Raw genomic sequence first — 24538 nt, forward strand, 5'->3', positions numbered from 1 at the left:
GAAACCTAGAGAGCCAACCAAACCAAACTAGTGAGAAGTCATGAACTTTAGACCCACAGCTGTGGAGCCTCCATGGGACTGGACTAGGCCCTCTGCATAAGCGAGACAGTTATGTAGCCTGATCTACTTAAAGGACCCTCTGGCAGTAGGATCAGGATCCATCCCTGGTGCATGAGCTGGCTTTTTGGAGCCCACTACCTATGGTGGGACACCTTGCACAGCCTTGATGCAAGGAGAGGGTCCTAGACCTTCCTCTGTTGAATTTACCAGTCTCTGCTGACTCTGTATGGGAGGCCATATCTTTTTGGAAGAGGAAATGGGGGAGAGGGGTTGAGGGAGAAGGCTGGAAGGGTGGGAGGAAGGAAGAGAGGAGAATCTGTGGTCGGTATGTAAAATGAATAAGAGATTCCTTAATGAAAAAATAAAATAAATTATCTTTTTATATAAACTTCATCTATACTTACTTATACAATACTTACAGTATTGTCATCTATACTTACTTATACAATACTTACAGTATTATCATGAAAATAACCACTTTACATGATCTTTTTCCAAAATAGAAGAGATGAACTAAACCTATTTATTTATTAATTTACCTTACATCCAGAAAAGAAAGAAAAAGAACATGTGTACAGAGAAATGGATTAAACTCTTCACATTGGTGGTCATTTTCCATGGTCTTTTGGCTTATACAGATTTGAGAATGAAGGTTATATTCTTTAAAATCTACCCAAAGATAAAATCTTTAAAAGCATAATGTCTCATTAAAGATTTTCTACAAATAAGGGCATTTAAATGTTTGTAAGAGAATGGCTATAAATATAAATTCTCCTATAGAGATCTTTTGTAAATAGGTAAAACATATTTTTGTGCATGATCTTATCCGTCAGATATAATAAGCTTTTGGAAAATAGTTTTCTGATAATTCTATTTCCTTATACTTCATAAGTAGAACTTCATGTTTGTCTCCAACTTCTCTTTCAACCCACTGCTAATTAGAAGTTTCAAAACCTCCTACAGAATATGAGCCCAAATATACCTAAAATTAAATATGTATATAAAATGCACATAAAACTTTTGTACAACGTAAAATTAAAAATGTATATATAATATAATTTTTAAATTTATTTTTATGTATTTTATATGTCTGGGTGTTTAGCCTACCTGAATGTCTATGCACCACATGCAAGCAGTGCCCACAAACGCCAGAAGAGGGCGTCAGATTCTCTGAAACAGGAGTTACAGATAGTAGAAAACTGCCCTGTGAGTGCTATGAACTGAACCTAGCTCCTCTAGAAGAACAAGAAGTGCCATTAACCACTGACCCATCTCTCCAACCCCAATTATATGCACTTTAAAAAGACAGGTTTGGTAATGGCCTTCTGATTTAGCATGACTTTGAAAGTATATATTTTTTTAATGTTAGAACAACTCACCCAGTAAAACCATGTACACCTAACTTGAAATATAGGTATTGAGAGTGGTGGGGAAATCAAAAATTATTAATGCATCTGGGTCTGGGCTTATTAGGTTTTCTATCTCTTGCTCAACCAAATTGGTATTCTCAAAAACAAAGTTATTTAATCTCAGTGTTTCACTTCTCTGACAATACATTTCTCCCACTCTTCTTTGTTTTAACTGAAATTGTAGTGTTTTGATCAAATACTGTAATACTGAACTGCTCATGAAACTCTAATATTATCAACTCTTGCCTTTCTCTTTTATTGTTGTTTAAGCTTGACAATGGTTTGACTTTTGTTATTATTTTAAGAATACTAATTTTTACTTTTGTTGATCTCCACAGTTCACTTGCTTGCTATTATAATTATTGTTATGTAATGTTTAACATAGCTTTCTTCTACTTCTTTTAGTTATCTCGAGTTAAATATTTATGTGTCTAATTTTCATCCTTTCTTCTTTCTATTATAACAATTTTTTGTTATTTGCATTTTCACTAAAATTTGTTTTAGAAGATCCCCCAAATTTGATTTCTAGTATTTTTTGTGATGAGTATCTAGCAAAATATACTTTCCAATATCTAGTGGTTTCTATTTCTAGATATTCTAATATCTAGTGGTTATCTATTTTTAAAATAAACTTTTAAAAGATTTATTTTTTACCCTTGCACATATAATATTTTTACCTTTTATTACTATGATAATTTTATTTACTTGTATTATAGAGTAAAGAACACAGTACAATCTGACTCCATTTTGTCAATCATCATTGGAGATTATGATGCTATATTTTTGTAGGTATGAAGCCAACCCATAAAAGGCAATCCTGATTACAGAAAAATTTAAGGAAATATGTATTTATTTATTCATTCATAACCCAATGTCAAAACCAAATTTGGCCAGCACACTGTTTCCCATTGACCTAATTCCCTATTCTATTGTTTTATGAATGTATAACTCATAGATAGATAGACAGCAGATAGATAAATGATAGATAGATAGACAGACAGACAGATAGAAAGATAGAGATAGAGAGACAGAGAGATGGATAGATAAGAGAGAGAGAGAATATTCCATTCCAAATCCCTTCCTTCATTCAAAGTTTTGTCTCCTCTTACCAAGTCTTAAGCCTCCAAGTTCCTCATTCACATCCAGTTCAGAATTGTGCTTCCTAAATTGACTTTTCTACATTTTTTTTTAGCTATCTGAAGCGTTCTTACTTTTATGGTTTCTAGCACAAAATTAAAACTAGATTTTTTAAATTTATTATATAGTGTTTATGAATATTTCCTAATGGGGAGTATTTTCAGGTTCGCTATTATCACATTCCTAGAAACATAACAAAAATGTCAAACATGACATCCTGTTCCAGAAGAACCTACAGCAATGACTTTGACTTGAACGTGATGGAAGAGGCAAAGCTAAACTGTCTAGAGCTTGCTGAAGACGTGAGGTATGTGGTTGTGAAACTCTTCAGATTTGCATGCTTCGGTGAAAGGAACCTTCAAAAACTGAGAATGACAGTCATCTATAAATCTCAGCGAGAATTATACATACAGCATGTCCATAGTCTCTGTGCACAAGGCACAGTCTTAGAGAAGCATTTGCTTGCATTTCTAATTCATCATGTCACCTATCAAGCTGCTCCGCCCCCTCTCCCATAAATAAGCCTTATTTTAAGCACTCACAGGGGAATACAGTGAGAGTGGGATATATAATTATACATCACCATAATGACACTGTCCTGAAACCCTGTCAGGTCCTTAGCATACGTATTCACTATTAATTAAAATAGACACTAATAATACTTCTACTCACAGAATATATATATATATATATATATATATATATATATATATATATATATATCTCCAACTTTAGTTCTGTAAATACCTTGTGTTATAAATTGCATCCTTCCTGAGCATGTTTCCATTTTTGTAGGGTGTATTTCCCTCGCAACTGTGAAAATTGAATGCAAATGCTTATTAACTGGGACACTTATTTATATAATCTGGCATAACTTGGAACATTAATTAAAGCAGTACATGTTTCAGATATACATGCCCTTTCCAACAATTACTAAATGCGTCGGCAAGGGAGTGCACATTTGTTTGGTGCAATAAAAATTGTTATACTCTGTTGCTTTTTAGGTGATGTGACATAGCCTCACAGATGTGAGACATTAGGCCTAATAAAGGAACATACAATAAATGTATTGGCGCATTTACAATTCAAAAAATCAAAAATTCTCTAGGAGACAGAAGCTTTGTTTTATAATTCATTTGACTACTAAACCTGACCTAACTTGATGGCAAAACACAATGTAATCTGATGTGAGATATTTTTAACCCACTTAGTGTGACTATTTACACATTTTATTAAATAAATAGCAATTATTGATTATAGGGCACTTTTCTAGGTTCATATTGTTATTACATAACATTCAATGCACATATATATATAAAATGTAATGAACATTATTTACTATTAAAATAAAAATAAAAAACCCAAACTCAGAAATACATTCAGTCTAAGATTGTTATATAATGGGTTGTGGGCCAAAAATAAACTCAAATATTATCAGAAATACTTTAAAGGATGATTAAAATACCTATGAATATGAGAACCTTCAACATTAATTTAAGAGAATATTCATAAAGACCAATTATCATAAGCCTATAAAGTTTAATGATATATATTAGTGTTATTATTTAATGCATTTTTCAGATTGAAGTACATATAAGTATGGCATTTCTAGACACTAAAAGATGGTTGAAATGCTGGGAAAGTAATGTCAGTGGAGCTATGTAAGTGTTTGACATTTTTTCATTTAACCCGAGGTTTCCCACCAACAGCACCACTGACATTTGGCACCAGAGAACCCTGCTGCAGAGGTTGTTGTGTTCAGTGCTGGAAACTGAGAAGCAACCCTGACCCCCTCCCACTAGATTCTAGCAGCACGCATTCCTCTCCTCCCTTGGTTGTAAAAATAAAAATGTCGCCCGGCCTATGAAATATCCTCTACAAGGCAACTTGGGTGAGAAACAGTCTCAATCCAATTCTCACTTTATGTCAGTAGAGTTTGTTAAAAAAAAAAATCATTTCATATATATGCTACTATCTCATTCAAAATAACTCTGTGAGATACTATAAACATTTACAAAGAAGAAACTAAGACCCCCAAGAAGCTTGCCCAAATCACATAAATGGCCAGTTAGGACTCAGCAATCCATCCTGAGCTCTGCCTCTAACATCATTTCTCAGAGGATTGAGACTTTAAAAAAAAAATGATATACATCACCCCCATCTAAATCCCTCACATATATGTATGCACATACAGAAAAACCAAAGACAGTACTTTTGTTACATACTTTAAATCAGTTGAACACACAGTGCAGACAGTTGCTTGGAAAAACCCTTCACCACTAGTCTTACGTCATAAATTGATTGCAGGCTTGCCAGATGAGGCCAGCTGTTTCCCTTTGTCTTGACTCTGGTAGGTAAGAAAACACAGCCACATGAAATGAGCTTGTGGTACAAAAACCACTCTACAGACTCTTACTAATAATATCCAACCACAAAATCATTTTAAATCATTCTAAATTCGTGTTTTAAAATGGAATATTACAATGAAGTGTACTAAGAATGATCAGGGCAAATTAGCATTCAATTCAGGAAATTAGTTCCCAATAGCTCCAGCTGTACAAATTCAGCTCAGAAAGCAGGTAGCATCGTCTTGCTTTAAATACATAATAGGAACGCATTTTCAATTGCGGGCTTATCTCTAAGGCTTTAAATCTTCACGGAGTCTATTTGACACCAAGCCAGATAAGGAGCAGCGGTTACTGAAGCGGGCACGCAGAGGGCCTCAGCTCTTCTCCAAATCGCTATCAGGGATTCCAACGACATCTGAGAAGTCGCCACATTATTGATGCAATTCCATTTTCAAATGTCACATTTGTGTCAAATTGTTTATTCCTGAGAGGTTTTGCAATTCACAGTTTAAAGGCATGATTCCCTTATCCATCAAACTAAAAGGATTAAGCGGTATTTTGTATAGTGGTTGTATTATACATTGTTTTTCTAAAACATACACATAAGTGCACATACCTAGCCTTCTGGAAGAAAAGCACTTTGTTTAAAAAATAAAAACTCAGTTGACTGGAGTCCCTGTATGTGAGATGTGGATATTTAACAGAGAGGTCACCATCCACCCTATTTAATAGAATAAACATAACATCAACATATGAGTACATTGCTTTAAACTATTTTGTAAGGCACCCTGTAATCTGGCATTTCCCTATATTCTGTTTGAAAGTAAATAAGAACAGCCCCCAAAAAAATGAAAATAGGGGAATGTCTGTGTCTTAAAGGGAGATAGGAGCATCACATAATTGAATCCCTGGCTTTCAAGGGTGAAGCATTTCAGGTACATTGCTCATCTCTGCTCATGCATATTTACATGACACGGAGAGAAACGTGAAGTTTGAGAATGATTTTATGTAGTTACACAAAAATAATGTGTTTTTATGAATGAATTGTAAATAGCTATAGCTTTGAATTTTATCTAATCATATGGAGGACATACTTTATTGTAATGCAGGAAAAAAAGAAACCTGGTAAATATATTTGCTTTCAAATATAAGGCACATTGTGATTACTAAATGACTGATTTCTTACAAAGGAATTGATCTTTTACCACCATAGCATTGCCTGTCCATTGGCCAATCCGCTTTTGTTAGCCAATGAGAGTAACGTATCTTCTCAGTATACAAAACGGTTCTTCCACAGCACCTAGAAACCAAAATCTTTATGATAGACAGCATCTTTATAATGACATTGTTTATATTTAATAATATTTAAAAGTAACTTATAATGGTTTTATGACATTTGGATCACAGCTATTATCTCTCCTATTTATGTTATTTCCAGCATAGAGATATTTGTAAAAACATGGAACTTCCCAATTTTTGCATCATACAACATAGTTGCTCACTAACCTCAAGTAACCCATGCCATCAAGGTAAACTTTCCATTTTTATCAAGAGGAAACTCTACAATAAAAATAAACTTTCATAGTCATTCTCTCCCTCCGCCCCTTCCCATGCTAGGTATCAAAGCCAGGGTTTTGCACACATTAGGCCAATAGTCTCCCACTGAGCAATACCCCCTAGCCATACCTTTTCATTGTTTTTGACTCACTTACCAAGTTAAATCTATCTGTCTTTTTCAGCATCATACTCAATTTGACCAAAAACATACAGCTTTAATTGTAAGTCCACAAAACATGCAAAAGGTGAAATTCTGGAAAAGATAACACAATTGGCTGCAGAGATGGCTCAGTGGTTACCAATATTTGCTGCTCTTAGGAGGATCAGATTTTGGCAGCTCACAATTCCTCCAGGGCATCAGAGTGTCCTTGTCTGGCCTGTGTGTGAGCATATATCTACACACAGATTCACATGCATACACATAATAAAAAATAACTCTTTTTTTCTTTCATTTTTCTTTATTAAGAAATTTTCTACTCATTCCACATACTATCAACAGATCCCCCCTTCTCCCTCCTCCCACCCCCCCAGCCCTCTTTCCCAAGCCATCCTGCATCCCCACATCTCCCAAATCGAGGTCTCCTATGGGGAGTCAGCAGAGCCCAGCACACTGAGCTTAGGCAGGTCCAAGCCCCTTCCCACTGCACCAAGGCTGTGCAAGATGTCACACCACAGGCACTGGGTCCCAGAAGCCTGCCCATAGACCAGGGACAGATCCTGATCCCCCTGCCTGGGTGCCCCCCAAACAGTTCGAGCCAAACAACCATCTTCTGTATCCGGAGGGCCGAGTCCAGTCCCATGGGGGCTCCACAGCCACCAGTCCACAGTTCATGGGCTTCCACTAGTGTGGCTGGTCATCTCTGCACATCCTCCCATCATGATCTCGATGTCCCTCACCTGCAGTATCTCTCCTCTTTCTCATCAATTGGATTCCCAGAGCTCAGCCTGGTGTCTGGCCGTGGATCTCTGTATCTGCCTCCATCAGTCACTGGACAAAGGCTCTATGATGACAGCTAGGTTATTTGCTAGGCTGGTCACTAGAGTAGACTGGTCCAGGCACCCTCTGGATCACTGCCAGTAGAACAAGGTGGGGTCAACCTTGTGGATTCCTGAGAGCCTCCCCAGCACCCTGCCTCTTCCTATTCCCATGATGTCCTCATCTATCATGGTATCTTCCTCCCTGCCCTCCCACTCTGTCCCTGTTCCAGCTTGACCCTCCCATTTCCCTATGTTCTCATCCCCCACTCCTTGCCCTCTGCCACCCTCCATACCCAGTCCACTCATGTAGATCTCATCCACTTCTCCTTCACAGGGTCATCCATGTGTCCCTCCTAGGGTCTTTCCCTTTTAGCTAGCCTCTCTGGAGTTGTGGGTTGCATTCTGGCCATCCCTTCCCTCACATTTAGTATCCACTTATACGTGAGTACATACTATGTTTGTCCTTCTGAGTCTGGATTACCTCACTCAAGATGATTTTTCTAGTTCCATTCATTTGCCTGCAAATTTCATGATATCGTTGTTTTTTACTGCTGAGTAGTACTCCATTGTGTATATGTGCCATATTTTCTTTATCCATTCTTCAGTTGAGAGGCATCTAGGTTGTTTCCAGGTTCATGCTATTACAAATAATGATGCTATGAACATAGTTGAGCATGTGTCTTTGTGGTAAGATTGAGCATTCCTTGGGTATATGCCCAAGAGTGGTATAACTGGGTCTTGAAGAAGACTTATTCCCAATTTTCTGAGAAACTGCCATACTGATTTCCAGAGTGGTTGTAGAAGTTTTCATTCCCACCAACAGTGGAGGAGTGTTCCTCTTGCTCCATATCCTCTCCATCATAAGCTGTCTTTCAAAAAAGAAGCCAAAACTGTACCATGGAAAAAAGAAAGCATCTTCAACAAATGGTGAACTTGATAGAAGAGAAAGCAGGAAGTAGTCTGGAACAAATTGGCACAGGAGACCACTTCCTAAATATAACAACAGTAGCATAGACACTGAGAGCGACAATTAATAAATGGGACCTCCTGTAACTGAGAAGCTTTTGTAGAGCAAAGGACACGGTCAATAAGACTAAATGACAGCCTACAGAATGGGAAAAGATCTTCACCAACCCCACATCTGACAGAGGGCTGATCTCCAAAATATATAAAGAACTCAAAAAGCTAGACATCAAAATACTGAACAATCCAATTTAAAAATGAGCTACAGAGCTTAACAGAGAATTCTCAACAGAAGAATCTCAAATGGCTAAAAGGCATTTAAGGAACTGATCAACATCCTTAGTCATCAGGGAAATGCAAATCAAAACAACTGAGATACCATCTTACACCTGTCAGAATGGCTAAGATCAAAAAATAACTCTTAAGAAAATAGCATTATATGATCTTCCCAAAGACAGTGTTTCTATTTTATTTCTAGCTCTGTAGCATAAGGAATTTAACAACTTTGATCTAGGAGCTTAAAGGCCCTGCTATGTCCTTGTGTTGGAAGCTTGGTCCCAGCATTGTAGTGTTAAAAGGGTAGAACATTCAGTAGATCTGATGGAAGAAGTTAGTTTGTTGAAAGCAGTGTTCTCAGAAAGGATTCCTGTGGTTCTCTCAGAACCCCAAGTAGCTCCTAAGTATGCATTTTTCATTTTAAAAAATGGAGGGGGGGAGAATGTAATTCTGTCCCATAAATCACTCTAGGTTCCTACCTCATCTGTGATCTCTTCCACATGTCTCAACCTTTGAAATGCCACCTGCTATGAGACCCTCACCAAGCCTGGATGGGACCATCAAATCTTGGACTTTCAGTCTCCAACTGTAATCTAAACAACCTTCTTGCCTTTAAAATGTACCTAACTGTCTCACTTCTCCAGAGGGCCTGGTCCAGTTCCATGGGGGCTCCTCAGCTATTGGTTCACAGTTCATGTGTTTCTGCTAGTTTGGTTATTTGTCCCTGTGCTTTTTCCGATCATGGTCTCCATATCTCTTGCTCATACAATCCCTCCTCTCTGTTGGTGGTTAGACTCCTGGAGCTACACCTGGAGGACCTGCCTCAACTGAATCTACCAGGCTGGGCTGAATCCCCAGGGGAGGCCTTGCCTTGGAGGAGGCAGGAATGGGGGATGGATTAGGGGGGAAGGCTAGGGGATGGGAGGAGGGGGGACAGGGAATCCATGGCTGACATGTAAAATTAAATTAATTATAAAATAAAAATATTTATTTAAAAAATGCACCTAACTAACCTTAAATGATAGGCAGAAAATGTAGCCAATCAAAACTGAATCTATGTTTTTTTCTCACTCCAAACTCTCATCTCTATTATTATTGAAATAATATTTACATTTTAAAGATTTTCATTTCAATTTGTTCTCTCCCCCCCCGTGTGTGTGTGTGTGTGTGTGTGTGTGTGTGTGTGTGTGTGTGTGTATGTGTGTGTGTGTGTGTTCATGCATATGTGGTACAGCAGTCATGTGGGGGTGAAAGAATTTGAGGGAGTTGGCTCTCTATCATGTGAGTTGCAGGGACCAAGCTCATGGTGTTAGGCACGTCTGTCAGCAAACACCTTTACCTGCTAAGCCGTCTTGCTGATGCTGTGCTAGCATTTTATAGCTGAAAATGCCACTACAAATATTCAGCTGTACAAATTAGAGTTCTTTTTGACACCTCTACACTCTCACATGTGATGTTTCCTGTTCCTACTGATTCTTCTTTTAAGTTCTGCTCAGGTTCATCCTCGTGTAGGCCATGTAGAGAGGTCATGTGACTGTTCAAAAACAGTTGGCATCCCACTAATGTGACATGTTTATATTTATAGGAAAAAGTTTATTGAATACAAAACTCTATCACAGTTGATGAAGTCATTAAACCACAGACAGCTCTTCTCTGGACTCTGTATTGAAATGCCATTAATGGTGCACCACCTAGAAACTTTAAAAACTTGCTGAGTAAGTAAGACATTTAACAACTACTATATCTACCCCATGTAAAATATCCAAATTAATTTCTACCATAAGCTTATCAGATTCTAATTTAAAAGTGTCTGTAATTCCTAGCTTTAAGTAACATTTTTAATAGCCTCTTTCCCATACAACCAACGATACACACCCCAATGTAGTAGAATTTAATAATGGAATTCACTCTGTCATTTTATATACTAAAATCAGTTTTAGTGGAATAACTTTCATGTAATTGATAAGAATTTGGAAGGGGGATAGAAAGATCTATAAAATTTGATGTTTCAGATAAACGTTTTCTGGAAGCCAGTAAAATTATTTTAAAGATGTCAGTTCTCAAATATAAAAATCTATAATTCTCTATAATAATAAGTTTATGTAAGCTTAATTTTTCTAATTTCCCATCATTGTCTGCATACTGCTTATCATCTCAGGGACCATTTTCTGTAATAAATCATATTGATGTGCTCTAATGGACTTCTCTCCTCATTGGAGTCTCAAGAATTACGCTTCCATGCATACCCTGCCACCTGCCATTCATGGTCAGACTGTCATCATGAACCCTGCACATGACTTCCAGTTCAGTGTTCTCTCACTTTCAGTCATTTCCTCTCCTAGAAGAGATGAAGGGGGGAGATGGGGAGGGCTGGTGGCTAAGAGAGCAGGACAAGCTTCACTAAGGAGTTGAGAATATCAAAGGACAGCTGTTCTGCTGTTAAGAGCAGCAGGTATACCTGGAGGGCTCCCACCAGGAGGCTGTGGTCCAAGCAGAGAGAAGTCAAGGATTTATTCTTTTTTATCTTTCTAACATCCTTAGGAAGGGCAGTTATTGTCTGTATTTATAAGTGAGGAAACAGTAACAAGGTATTTCTTACTTGCACAGGATCACAGAACCAATAGATGACAGCTCTGGACTACAAATCCAACCAGTCTTGCTTTTGTTTATGACGAATTAGTATATCATTATAGATATTTAAACATGAATTGAACTGCAATTGAACAAACTAAAGTCTCCTGAGTGATCTGTCCTTAATTTATTTCTTTCAATATTTTAATTTGATTTATACATCTAATACATTTGATTTGTAAGCAGTCTACCTATTGAATACTTTCTTAATCACTGCCATTATGAATGAGAGACTAGATTTTCACCTAGTTGCTACATTTATATAAATAATTACATTTTATTTACCATTTATTTATTTATTTTATTAAGAAATCTTATATTCATTTTACATACCAACCACAAATCTCCCTCTTTTCCCTCTCCCCACCCACCCCCAGCCTTCCCCCCAACTCCGTGCAACCCACCACCCTTCCCCTCCTCCAAGGTAAGGCCTCCTATGGGGAGTCAGCAGAGCCTGGTCCATTCAGTTGAGGCAGGTCCATAAATAGGAGTGATTATTCTGAATTAAACACAAAAAAACATTCACATCGTATTACTTGTTTTGTAGGATTGTGTAGTCTGACTGTGGGAATTTGAGGAAGCTTCAAATTATCATGCTATGTAGGCTAAGATTTCTGAGTCAATATTCAGTCAAGGGGCAGAGAACTGTCAGTAGAAGGGTGCAAAAACACAAAGCAACAAAACCTCTCATTTTGGAGAAACAGAGCCACAATCTGAGGGAACATCTCAGCCTCACTTCTGGCAGCTACAGTAGGAGCCACACCCCTGCCAATACCTGAGGATGAGCAGCAAACTAACAAGAATGAAGATTGGAGAACTGAGCTGGAGAAGCCTAGGAAACCAACAGAACTGTCTCTGTGAAAAACTTTCCTCCCAGCATCACTGAAAAAGCAAAGCAGATACTGTGTAATAGACATGGGATGAGAGGAAAAGTTTCCTTCTTGAGGGTAAAGATTCTAGCTGTATCTTCCGGGGAGAATGAACTCTGGCAGAAATTGTCAAAATGGAACTGAACAAGATACACTTGACCTGCCATAATGCATCCTTCATGCCAACATCTTCCCAGGTAGTGTCTCTACTGAGAACTAGAAAAAGCTCTTTCTGTGTTTGGCCAGGAGTCATTGCAGATGGCTGAGGAAGGCCCACCTGGAATGTCATCATTGAGTTCTCGGTGAAGACAGCTGCTTGGAAAGCTCTAGACAAATGCAAGAAGGCTTCTTCCTGCTAATCACATTTCCTTAGCCTCTGACCATGGATCCCACGGGCCAACCAGAAGACAGAGGGCATCCTGGGGAAGCTGGTTATAAAATAGTAGAGATTTCATGCATAATGAGAGTAGCCACCCAGACTTGCACAACCTGGCTCTGCAGAGTGTAAGTGTACCATGAGTGAGAAGACACAATTTAGATGGAGAAGTTCTAGGACCAAGCAGACTGCATCATTACGGATGTTCAAGAGAAGCTGTAGATGGAATAGCAAGATGTCGATGTATAGGAAGCTCACCATAAATACTAGGCCATGCTAATAGAGAGAGGATTTCATAAGGTACTGAGAAACACTTAGAAAAACGGAGGAGGCATCACAACCACAGGGGACAAGGACCAACGCAGAGAGTGCTGAGGCGGGAGGAAAGTAGGCACTGTGAGGAACGAGGGAGGCTATATAATAAGAAGCAGAGGCACAGCAATGCCAGGAAGAATTCAAACAAACTTTCCCTAATGTGAGAGAGGAAGAAATACAGACAGGCCTGGATGCAACCTCAGAATTGACCTAAACAACTGCAAGTTTTAATTAAGTTGCTACAATGGAAGGGTTTAGGGTCCTTGGCAAAACTTCCCCTGCACTCACCATGTGGATCCTGGAGCTAAATTTGCTTCAAACAAATGCCAATCAATACTAAAAAAGTTTCAATGTCTAGTTTCCCACACCTCTTTAAACACAAACACACACACACACACACACACACACACGCACACGCACACGCACACGCACAAGCACAAGCACACATAGTTTTTGGACTGGCTGGAATTCTACCTTGGAAAGATATTCAGTATTCCTCCCAATAGATGAGTCTCTGCTGCCTAAACTGTTCTAGGAAGTATGCCTGGAGGCAGAGGGCAAGAGAGGAGTGGTGTTGAACATCAAGGTCTGTGTGATATACTGATTAACCAATCTGTGTGGTACATTCCTGGAGCATCATGGAGGGCTTGGGGGGAACAATAATGAAATGGAATCAATTAGAGCTCTTTTAATATTTATCATTTCTCTTTGGGTTTATTTGTAGCCACTGTGTTTTAATTGCTTTTTCATCCTTATATCCCTTGATCCCAGAGAGATGTTGCTACATATACTGCAAAGTCAAACATCCCACAACGCCATAGCTCAGCTCCTCCGTTCACTCCCAGGTAGAATTCGGACAAACAACCGCAGGTTAAAGCATGCACACAGCCCTGTAATACTCCGTAAATCACACATTGGTGTTCTGCAGAAGAGAGTTCCCCTTTGAGACTTCCATTTGCTATATTTTAAGAAATTCTTCTGCCAATTTGCCTTCATCTTTTTCTCAGGAATGGGTCAGACGCTTTTGTGTCTGAAATATTGCTGTTCACAGCATTTCATGAGAGGGATAGGGCATTCTTTGGAGGAGGGTTCTTCTATTCTGAGAGCTCATGGTAGCTCTTCTACTGCCTATCTTGAGTAGTTATTCTGTGCATTTATTATTGCTGCACTGTATTTGATTTGTCCCTGTTGCCTTGAATTTGGAGATTTTCTGAGAAGCAATGCAGTACACACTTAATAAAATACATTTTAAACTAAAAAAAAATCCAGTCATACAGAGTTAAGACTGGATAAAGTTTGTAAGAAAAAGTAGCTTCCCACATGATTTTACCTAATCCTTTTTCTGCAGTTGCTACATTAATAACATCTACATTTATTAGAGGAGATTGGTCTGACTCCCTGTATATCCGGGATTAAATAGTTACATCCATATACAATTCCTTTTAACTGCTTTCTATTTTTATTTTCTAATTTATATAGGCAGAATTTTTACCCCTGTGCAAGCTGCCTTTGATTTCCCTCACATCTTCTGTCCTTTCATAGTCTTGCTTTCTAAGGATTTCACCTACAACTCTGTCCACCATCATACTGACATTTTTTGCTAAACTTTTACTTCCATTCATTATAAATTTAGAAGGTAAGCAGAGGTATTTCTGGGTGACATCATGACCCAAGGACCTTAATGTTATCTCCAGATCATAGTCACTCTTTCCTGTGGGATCCCCAGGAAAGATATTTTTACAGAGCAGTAAGTAAATGAAAGTGAAGTCACATTTTTTATTAATTACATGCAAAAGTCCTCTTAGGCCACCACCTGGGACTTAGAAAGAAGTGCATGAACTATGCCCATAGCTGCCACACTTCTAACTTCCCCCCTTCTTGAAAATAGGACTGAGTCAATGGATTGACTAATGATAATTCCATTCAATGATTCTCTTTTTATGTGAAGAAGGCCATGAAGGAAGACTATGAACCACTTTCCACGGAGGCCTCAACTGTCCTTATTTGTATTTTTAATGTCTAGGACTTAAAGGAATAAAATGAAAAGCATGATCTTGTCCATAAATATCCTCTCCAATTTAATTGTTCTCCATTCTTTGTGGATATCACCAGCACACTTTGAAGAGCGACAGACTTGCACTTGAATGCTTCTTTTGAGAAATTTCTGCCTTTCTACCTTTGGTAAAATTACTTTTCTGAACCTCAAATTCACTTGTTTATTAAAAGGAGCTCAATCTTACCCCGCCCTGCCCCCCAAATACACATACACCTCAAAGCTATTGTATTGACAAAATAGAATCCTGGATCCACAATAGATATATAATGTGCCCTAAGTCAGAGATACTGTTCCCTTTATATAGAGACAATAGAGATTATTTCATCTCCTCAACTTAAACACATCATTCACTTTATGATTTTAGAAAACCTGAAGTATAGACTCACTGCAGTCTGGCTTGACCCATTTATAATGCAAACCTTGCCTGTGAATTGTCATGAATCTCTAGCTTCCTACCCCTGATGGTGACTGTGCCATGATCCCCTGTGAAAGTGAAGTCAGTTACCCACAAGCTCATGAGTCTAGTTTTAAAATAAACAACATGAAGCCATCTAGACTCCAAGAGAACTGATATAAGCCATTCTTATCAGAATGTGAAGCATTATAGCCACTAGCTACACTGTGTCTTTACCGGCTGAGTGACTGCTACCACAAATCTCTGCTAAATGTGCTTTCATGTTGACTAACTACAGCGTACTGAACAAAATGGTCTCATAATAATTCTTCCACTATAATGTGTAGATTTCTACATAAACAGCGTTTTTCTAAGGTTCTTTCCTGAAGTTAGACAAATGTTACATTCTCATAAGAAAATAACATTTTATACCCATAGCTTTGTGCTTTGAAGGTTTAAAGAAACAAAATTATATCAGTCTAAAAGGAGGCTTTTGTGTAACAGAACCATTTGAAATAAAGATGTGTTGCTCAGATCTTTAAGATATACCCCCCCCCATTTTACTTCCATGTCTCACCAGAGAGATATTCATTTACCACTGAACAGGACAGATTTCTCACCGCTGAAAATACAGTCTACTACAATCATCCACCCCAATGGCCTCACTTCTTCATAGTTTCCTTCAAAAAGAACAAAACTTACAATGTTGACCTCATCTTTTAAAATGAAAGCCAAATGCTTCCAGACAAGCATCAATATAGATATAAGAAAGTATTCTCTTTTTACTTTTTGGAAGCTCACAAATCCCCAGCTAGTCTCCCTCATATATAGTCAGCAATTACTCTTTAAGTGAAAATTTCCATAGGTGAACTTGCAAATCTATACATCTGGCTGCCTCACTTTGTTGTCAAAAATGTTGAAAGTAAGTACAGGAAAGAAAGAATAAAGCAAGCTCACAATTAGCTATTGAAACCTGTTTCCATGCAACATGATAAAGATAAAATAATCTTTCAAACTTTTTCAGTGCTATGTGTCAGAGGAAAGTCTGAACTCTTTGGTCCTTCCCAGGAAGGAAGACAGACACCGTGCTTCCGTTCAAAAGTAGCATCTGCTCCTTTCCCATCCTTACCAGGTGACTTGTAGCTGTTGGGGTGAAGGTATATAGCATGAAGGAATGACTGACAAAGGCAGACTATCCTTAGCATCCTGGGGGGAAAAAAGAAAATCACCCCTTAATCTCAGATCATCAGGCTGACCCTGCTTCACCCAGACTTCCCTTCCAGCCCCCACAAAATGTACACTCTTTCTGTGGTACACAGTAACCACCAACTAGTTTTGATAAACTCCAGTGTTTCATGAGCATTCATGGACCACAGAACACATAAGGCCGAGAATATATGAAGCCATCATAGGCCTGATGCAAAAACACAGTTCACGAAGTGAAAGAATGCAAATTGCTGAATGTGCCTAACACACTAATCAAAACTCTTGCAAACTAATCTTACCTATTAAGAAAAAACATGCACTCTGGTAAAGTCAATAATTGCTTAATATAAGGAAGCTATATAATAAATATAAAATATAAAAAGCTATATAATAAAGGTTGCAAATATGACCCAAATTAGAAATTATTACAAACTTTGACTTAGAGTCAATTGATCATTCAATTTTTTAAGAAATAATCATCTCAGTTGATCTTGAAAAAATATTTGCAAAGGACTGCTACCATATCTATATGCAAAAGTAACTCCTTGAAACCAATGATAGAAAAACATTCTTTGTGAAAAGCAATGTTAACTAGAACTTTGCTGAGGTCTTGTAGTTATTGCCAAGTCCAAATCAGAAACAGTTTTAACTATACAAGTCCAAGGAGGGTACTAGGATTCCCTCCATTTCTCATGTGTCCTCTAAAATCAACTCAAATTGGGGACATAGGGACTTCATAAAGTATTTTAGAAGACTGCAGTGAGGAATCTGGCAAATGTTTTGATCTTTGATCAAAATTGGTCTTCCTCTGCCCTGGGCATCACACAAAAGAGCCAGCATTTGAATAATTGTCACACCAAGATCAAAACCACAAGTGACTTAGAGGGGCCTTGTTCTCCTCGTATTCTCCATCCCCTCTGACTCCTACACCCTTTCCCCTTCCTCTTCCGCAGGGTACCCTGATTTCGGAGGGGAGGAATTTGATGGAGATACTCCATGTAGAGCTGAATGTTCCAAAGTCTTTCTCTATGTGTGTGTAATGTCTGGCTGTGAGTCTCTGTATTTGTTCCCACCTATTGCAGAAGGAAGGTTCTCTGATGATGGCTGAAAAAGGCACTCATCTATGGATATAGCAGAACATAATTGGGAATCATTTTAATGCTACTGTTTTTTTTTAAGAGCAATAGTATTTTTTTCTTTTTTTACTCTATGTCTCTGGGCTATCTAGTCTCAGGTTCTTGGTTATCTAGGCAGTTTAGGGAATGAGTTACATCTCATGGAGTGTGTCATATATCAAATCAGACATTGGGTGATTACTCCCACAAGCTTTGTGCCATAACTGCCCTAGCATATTTTGCAGCCAGGACAGAATTGTAGCTCAAAGGGTTTGTGGCTGAGTTGATTTTTATGTTTCTCCTTTGGTAGCCTACAGGGTACCTTCCATACCAAAGACACTACAACACAAAGGTGAAGGTCCTATGTGGGCACCAGCTGGATCGCTCATGTTCAATGGGTTGTGTGGCTGTTGTCTTCAGCAATGGGGCCTTGCTGTCAGTTTGTAGAGAGAAATCTGTTGCCTTGGCAACAACCTGGGTTGTTTGGGGATTTCCATGGGACCCCTCTGGCCAACAACTCAATTCAATGTAACCCAGTACTGTAGGCTTTGTTTGGTGACAAGAGATGGCCCATTGGGACTCCATCTCCCCCATTATCTGAAGACTTTAAAATCAACTGAGAAAAACTCATATGAACTCATAGATACTGAAGCAGCCAAGACAGGACCAGCATGGGTCTGCACCAAATCCTCGGTGTATACATTATGTCTTTCAGTTTAGTGTTTTTATAGAACTCCTGAGTGTGTGAACAAGTGAATCTCTTATTCCTATGACTTCTATTGGGCTCCTTTCCTCCTGTTGGTTTGCCTTGTCTAATTTCCGTGTGATAGTCCTTGCTTTATCTTATTATATTTTATTTTGTTGTGTTTTGTTGTTTATAGTGGGTAGCCATTCCAGCTTTGATCTGGAAGTTCCAGCCCCCATTGAGGCTTCGGTAACTGTCACGCCTACAAGGCAGGGCCAAGAGAGGACCCTGAAGACCGGAGATCTGAATGTGCCGGCTCTCTTGGTTCCTGGATCCTGGATGCTGGAGGGAGACAGAGCAGAGTTCTCCAGAAAACACCGCCAGACTGTGCTATGTCTTTCCCAGACCCTCTTACCTATCCCTTCATTTGTGAGTTACCCCACAAAATAAACCTCCCTTTTAACTACGTGGAGTTGCCTTAATAATTTCACCAATAGTTGTTATCTCTTAGAAGCCTGTTCTTTTCTAATGAAAGAAAGGGAGTGGATCCAGATAGTAGGGTGGGTGGGGAGGCGCTGGGAGGAGGAGAAGGAGGGGAAACTGTAATCAGGATATATTGTATAAGAAAAAAATGTATTTTCAGTAAACAGGAAGAAAACAAAACAAACAAACACCAAACCTAGCACAGACTATTAAGCCAAGTGAGTGATACTTCCCAACCTGAACCTCTTTTTCCTCTGGCTCCAGCTCACATTCTAAAGATGAGAGAGAACTAGTAAAGAGATGATCATGCCTGAACATTTAAAAATGTATGCAAACATATGAGATGCCTAAGCTCTCGGGCATACTTCCCTGTGAGCAAATGAATATTAGAATTCGGGCATCTCCCACACATCAACAGGACTCTCCTTGCTAAATCTGATTCAGGATTTCTGGAGTAGAGTCAGAAAACTGAGTTTTTAACACACCACTCCACTACCACAGTATGGTAAACACTATCCTAGGGGAAGAGAAAGATAACAATGCTGTGATGGTGGATGTTGATTCTCAACTTCACTCCATCGAGAATTAAAAGAGGCACATCTCTGAGTGCATCTGGTAAGATCGTTTCCAGGAAGGAGTAACTGAGGTGAGGGAAGAGAACCACCTCCAGGGTGAATAACCCCTTCCCACAGCAGGCCCAAACTCTCAGACCCCATGAAAAAGCAGCTCAGCTTCTTGCCCACCTCCATTGCCTGCTGATGTGTGGAGCCATCCATGGCCACTGCTGTGGCTGCCATTCTTCAGCCTTCTAACATGGAACTAAGGTCTGCTTCTCTCCAAGACTCTCAGATTTTTGAAGCAAAATTGTGGCCATTGAGCCATATGACCTGAGCAGCTAATGACGGGGTTATCGGGCCCCCTGGCATGCAGACAGCCTTTGTTGGACTATTCAAACCATACTGTGCAAGTGAATCTTTACACACACACACACACACACACACACACACACCACACACACACACACACACACTGTTCTGTTCCTCTAGAAAACTCTGACACATACATATTGGTAATGGGTTTTTAATCCATTGCTTCTGAGTAATGAAAGGGACAAAATGCAGGCTGAAGAATATAACAATGATGACCCAGAAATAACATCAAATCCGGAATAGGTCAGGAGCTCAGAGCAATCTCCATGTTCAACAATCCTAACAGCAGTGGGTAAAAGTACATAATTATCAATCTCACAAATTCGCCACTTTTGTAGAACACATTATGGGCAGAAAGTTACATATAGAACAGCTTTTAGACGTGAAGGTCACAGGGACTACAGCAGGGTAAGGTCAACTTTCAGTAGTAGAAATGTCGCTTATGACCAACCAGCATTCTTAATTCTGATAAGGAATACTTGTATTTTTATCCACATAACCCATCTTTGAATCTATTACTGGGCACATATCTAGAGATTATTAAATACCATAAACAGAATGAAATATGTTTTCATCTTGTAAAACTGCACACCTGGAAGGGATTCCTGAGTGGCCTTTTAATTCTACGAGAATTCTCACAGTACAAAAAATGAAAAAAGTCAAGATTTATCTTTTATTTGTTAATTTCTACATTATTGTCCACACAGTAATGTGGTCCTACCAAGGATGGCAATCCCAGCTCTCAAGCAGGTTGTGCCCATGTCCCCCTACACTTCTAAGGTGCTGGTGACTCCCAAGATGCCTAATACAAACTGAATGTGAAATAAGAAACATCTCCCACATTTTCTTATCTTATATTTTGGAGTAAGAGAGAGCCTAGTAAAACAGAACAAAACCATCCTTCCCCTTTGGAAGGATAATGAGGAAAGCCCCAAAGTGCTATTTTGAACCAAGATTTCTAGTATTTCTTTCCGAAAGATCCTTTTTTTTCCTCTGAACACTTAATGAGCTCTGGACTGGAGTCTAAGAGGACTTGCTAAGGGGATGAGAGAAGCTCGGAGCTATCTGTGCCATCCAGGAACAAAAGCAGATGGGGAGGGGAATGGAAAGAGTCAAGGACGGTGAGATCAAGATGGAGTGGGCCCATTGTCTGGGAGAAGTGAGCAGCTGATGACTAACACCCAGGTTAGGGAGGATTAACAAACAAAACACTTGTCTCTCCTCCGGTCTGAGTAAGATGCTCAAAAGAAACAAGGCTAAGTGGGAAAAGTAACCCCAGCCCCCACCATCATGAAGAAACTGGAGCCCAAAAAGGTGGTAAATCCTCTGTTTGAGAAAAAGCCTTAGAACTTAGGCATCGGGCAGGACATCAGCCCAAAGAGATCTCATATGCTTTGCTTCCTCAAATGGCCCCACTACATTAGGCTGCAGCGGCAAAGGGCCATCCTCTGTAAGTGGCTCAAAGTACCTCCTGCCCTTAACCAGTTCCCCCAGGCCCTGGACCAGCAAACGCCTACCCCGCTGCTTAAGCTTGCCCACAAGTACAGGCCAGAGACAAAGCGGAAAGAGAAGCAAAGGCTGTTGGCCCATCCTGAGAAGAAGGCTGCTGGTAAAGGGGGCGTCCCAACTAAGAGACCACCTGTCCTTCGAGCAAGACCACCTTGGTGAGAACAAGAAGGCTCAGCTGATGGTGACTGCCCACGATGTAGACCCTATTGAGCTGGTGATCTTCCTGCCTGCCCTATGTCTCAAGATGGGGGTCTCCTCCTGCATCATCAAGGGAAAGGCCAGGCTGGAGCATCTAGTCCACAGGAAGAAGACATGCACCACTGTTGCCTTCACACAGGTTAACTCGAAAGACAAAGGTGCTCTGGCTAAGTTGGTGGAAGCTATTAGGACCAATTACAACGACAGATATGATGAGATCCGCCGCCAATGGGGAGGCAACGTCCTGGGTCCTAAATCTGTGGCTCTCATTTGCCAAGCTGGAAAAAGCAAAAGCCAAAGAACTTTCCACTACTCTGATTCAAATGTACACTGCTAAGCTTTCTGTAAATATAATTTTTAAAAAAAATCTAATGCAATTGGAGGTTGTTTTCACTACAGCACAATAAATCTCTCCTGTCCCTCCAGTTGAAATAACAGTCAACTGACATGCCTGAAGTAGTGTGTGTTTTGCTTTGTTTTGGTTTGGGGTATGAAAAAAAGCATTAGGTTCATATTCTAGATTCTATATACTAGCATAAAGTATGTAGTCCCTGATGCAATCCCGGAATTAAATGAATTCTGTGGACACAGAGGTTCAGAGTGAAATGTGAGCGTGGGAATATAACCCTTACCCACAAACAGACCTTTAAAACCATATTTCATAGGATGAGAGGCTCCATTTAATATTATCTAGACTTTAGGAGAAGTAACTCCCCTGTTATCAAGAAAACAACATAATTATAATACATGGAATATTAAATGCTTTATTAGCAGATTTTGTGTAGATAATGGGTTTGATAAATGCATTTTCTTGGATTTATATAATTTTTCTCCACATTAATCTCTTGCCTTCCATTTCTCCACTTTGCCCTTCCTGTTAATCCTCTATCTCCCCCCATGTCAATAGATATATGGATATGTAGAAATTATATAATTGTATTTATTTATATAAACTAAGCCTCCATAAATAAGAGAAACCATTAGCTATTTTTCCAAACCTGGCTTATTTCATTTAACATGATAATACACAGTTACATCCATTTTCTAACAAGCAACATACTTTCATTCTTCTTTATGTGTGAATAAAACCCCATTGCAAACACATCCCACAGTTCCTTCACTCATTATTCTGTTGATGAGCATGTGAACAAGGCACATAGCTTGACAGCAGTGAGTCACACAGCAATATAGATTGATATGAAAATATGTCTCTCATATGAACTTGCCAGTTCTTTGTGAATGTACATTCCAAAATTGTGTAGCTGGGTCATGTGGTAGTTTGAGTTTTAGTTTTCCACTAGTGGGTAGAACAATTTACATTCCCACCAGTAGTGAGCGAAGGTTGTCCTCCTCCTACAACCTCGCCAACCTTTATCATTGATTTTGTAATGTTTGCCTTTGTGACTAGGGTTAGACAAAAATCTCAATGAAATTTTAATTTGCATTATCCAGATGAATGAGAACATAGTATATTTTTCCATATTATTTAGCCATGTGTACTTCATCTTAGGAGAAATGTCTCTTTAATTCATTGCCCATTTACTGGTGGTATTATTTGGTCTTAGCTTTTTAATATTTTGAGTTCCTATTGAGTTCCCATGCTAGCTATTAACCCTCTGTCATAGTTTAGCTACTGAAGACTTTTCTCTCATTCTGTAGGTTTCTCCTTCACTCAGTTAAAGTTTTCTTGAAAGGACAGTGTATTTTTAATTTCATGCTATCACATTTATCAGTTCTTGACTCTACATCCTGACCTGTTGGAGTTCTTTCCAAAACCCCTTTCCTTGCCTTTATCTTGACATGTTTTCCTGTTTTCTCCTTATAGTATCAGAGTTTGAGTCTTACATTAATCTCGTTGCTACATTTTAGTTGATTTTCTATTTCTGTCAGGGGAGATACAGGGATCTAGTTCTGTTCTTCTACATGTAGAAATCAAGTTTTTTCCTTCCAAGGTATGTTTTGACACCACTTCTGTAAATGATATGTGGGCTTATTCTTGGGTCATCCACTTTATTTCATTGACCTATGTCATTGTTCTTATAACAATTCCAAGCTGCTTTTGTCACTATCTCTGTATAACATGACATCACGTGATGTGGCTCTCGTATTTTTGCTCAGGATTCCTTTTGTTATTGGGTTTTTTGTGTTTCCATATGAATTTACGATTTTTTTTTCTGTTTCTGAGCCAATGAAATTTTGATGAGGATTGCATCATACCTATAGATAGAAGGAGAAGAATACCAACTCAAAGGCACACAAAATATATTCAACAAAATCATAGAAGAAAACGTTCCTAACTTAAAAAAGGATATACCTATGAAGATACAGGAAGCCTACAGAACACCAAATAGATTAGACTGCCCCCCAAAAAGTCCCCTCACGACATAATAATTAAACCATTAAACATACAGAATTAAAAAAAAGAATATTAAGAGAGGCAATAGAAAAAGGCCAAGTGACTTATAAAGGCAGACCCATCAAAAAAACACCTGAATTCTCAATGGAGACTCTGAAATCCAGAAGGTCCTGGACAGACGAAATGTACACACTGAGAGACCAGATGCCAGCCCAGACTATTATACCCAGCAAAACTTTCAATCATCATAGACGGAGTGAACAAGACATTCAAGGGCAAAACCAGATATAAACAATACCTATCCACAAATCCAGCCCTACAGAAAGCACTAGAAGGAAAACTACAACCTAAGGAAGTTAGATGCACCCATGAAAACACAGGCAATAGATAACCCCACAGCAGCAAATCCCAAAGAAGGGAAATACAGATACATTGCCACCAAAAGATAACAGGAATTAATAATTACTGTTCATTAATATCCCTTAATGTCAATGGACTCAGTTCACCTATAAAAAAAACACAGGCTAGCAGAATGGATATGAGAACAGGATCCATCCTTCTACTGCATACAAAAAACAAACCTCAACTTCAAAGACAGACACTACCTTTGAGTAAAAGGCTGGGAAAAGACTTTCTAATCAAATGGACTTAAGAAGCAAGTTGGTATAGCTATCCTAATATTTAACAA

The 24538-nt window shown here is 38.9% G+C and overlaps 1 pseudogene; it reads left to right on the forward strand.

Annotated features, from left to right (window-relative positions):
* Positions 1-24538, forward strand: part of LOC131924597 (large ribosomal subunit protein eL8-like) — a 57377-nt pseudogene that overhangs the window by 9040 nt on the left and 23799 nt on the right.

This window comes from Peromyscus eremicus, chromosome 14, assembly GCF_949786415.1.
Source record: "Peromyscus eremicus chromosome 14, PerEre_H2_v1, whole genome shotgun sequence".
NCBI classification, from domain to species: Eukaryota; Metazoa; Chordata; class Mammalia; order Rodentia; family Cricetidae; genus Peromyscus; species Peromyscus eremicus.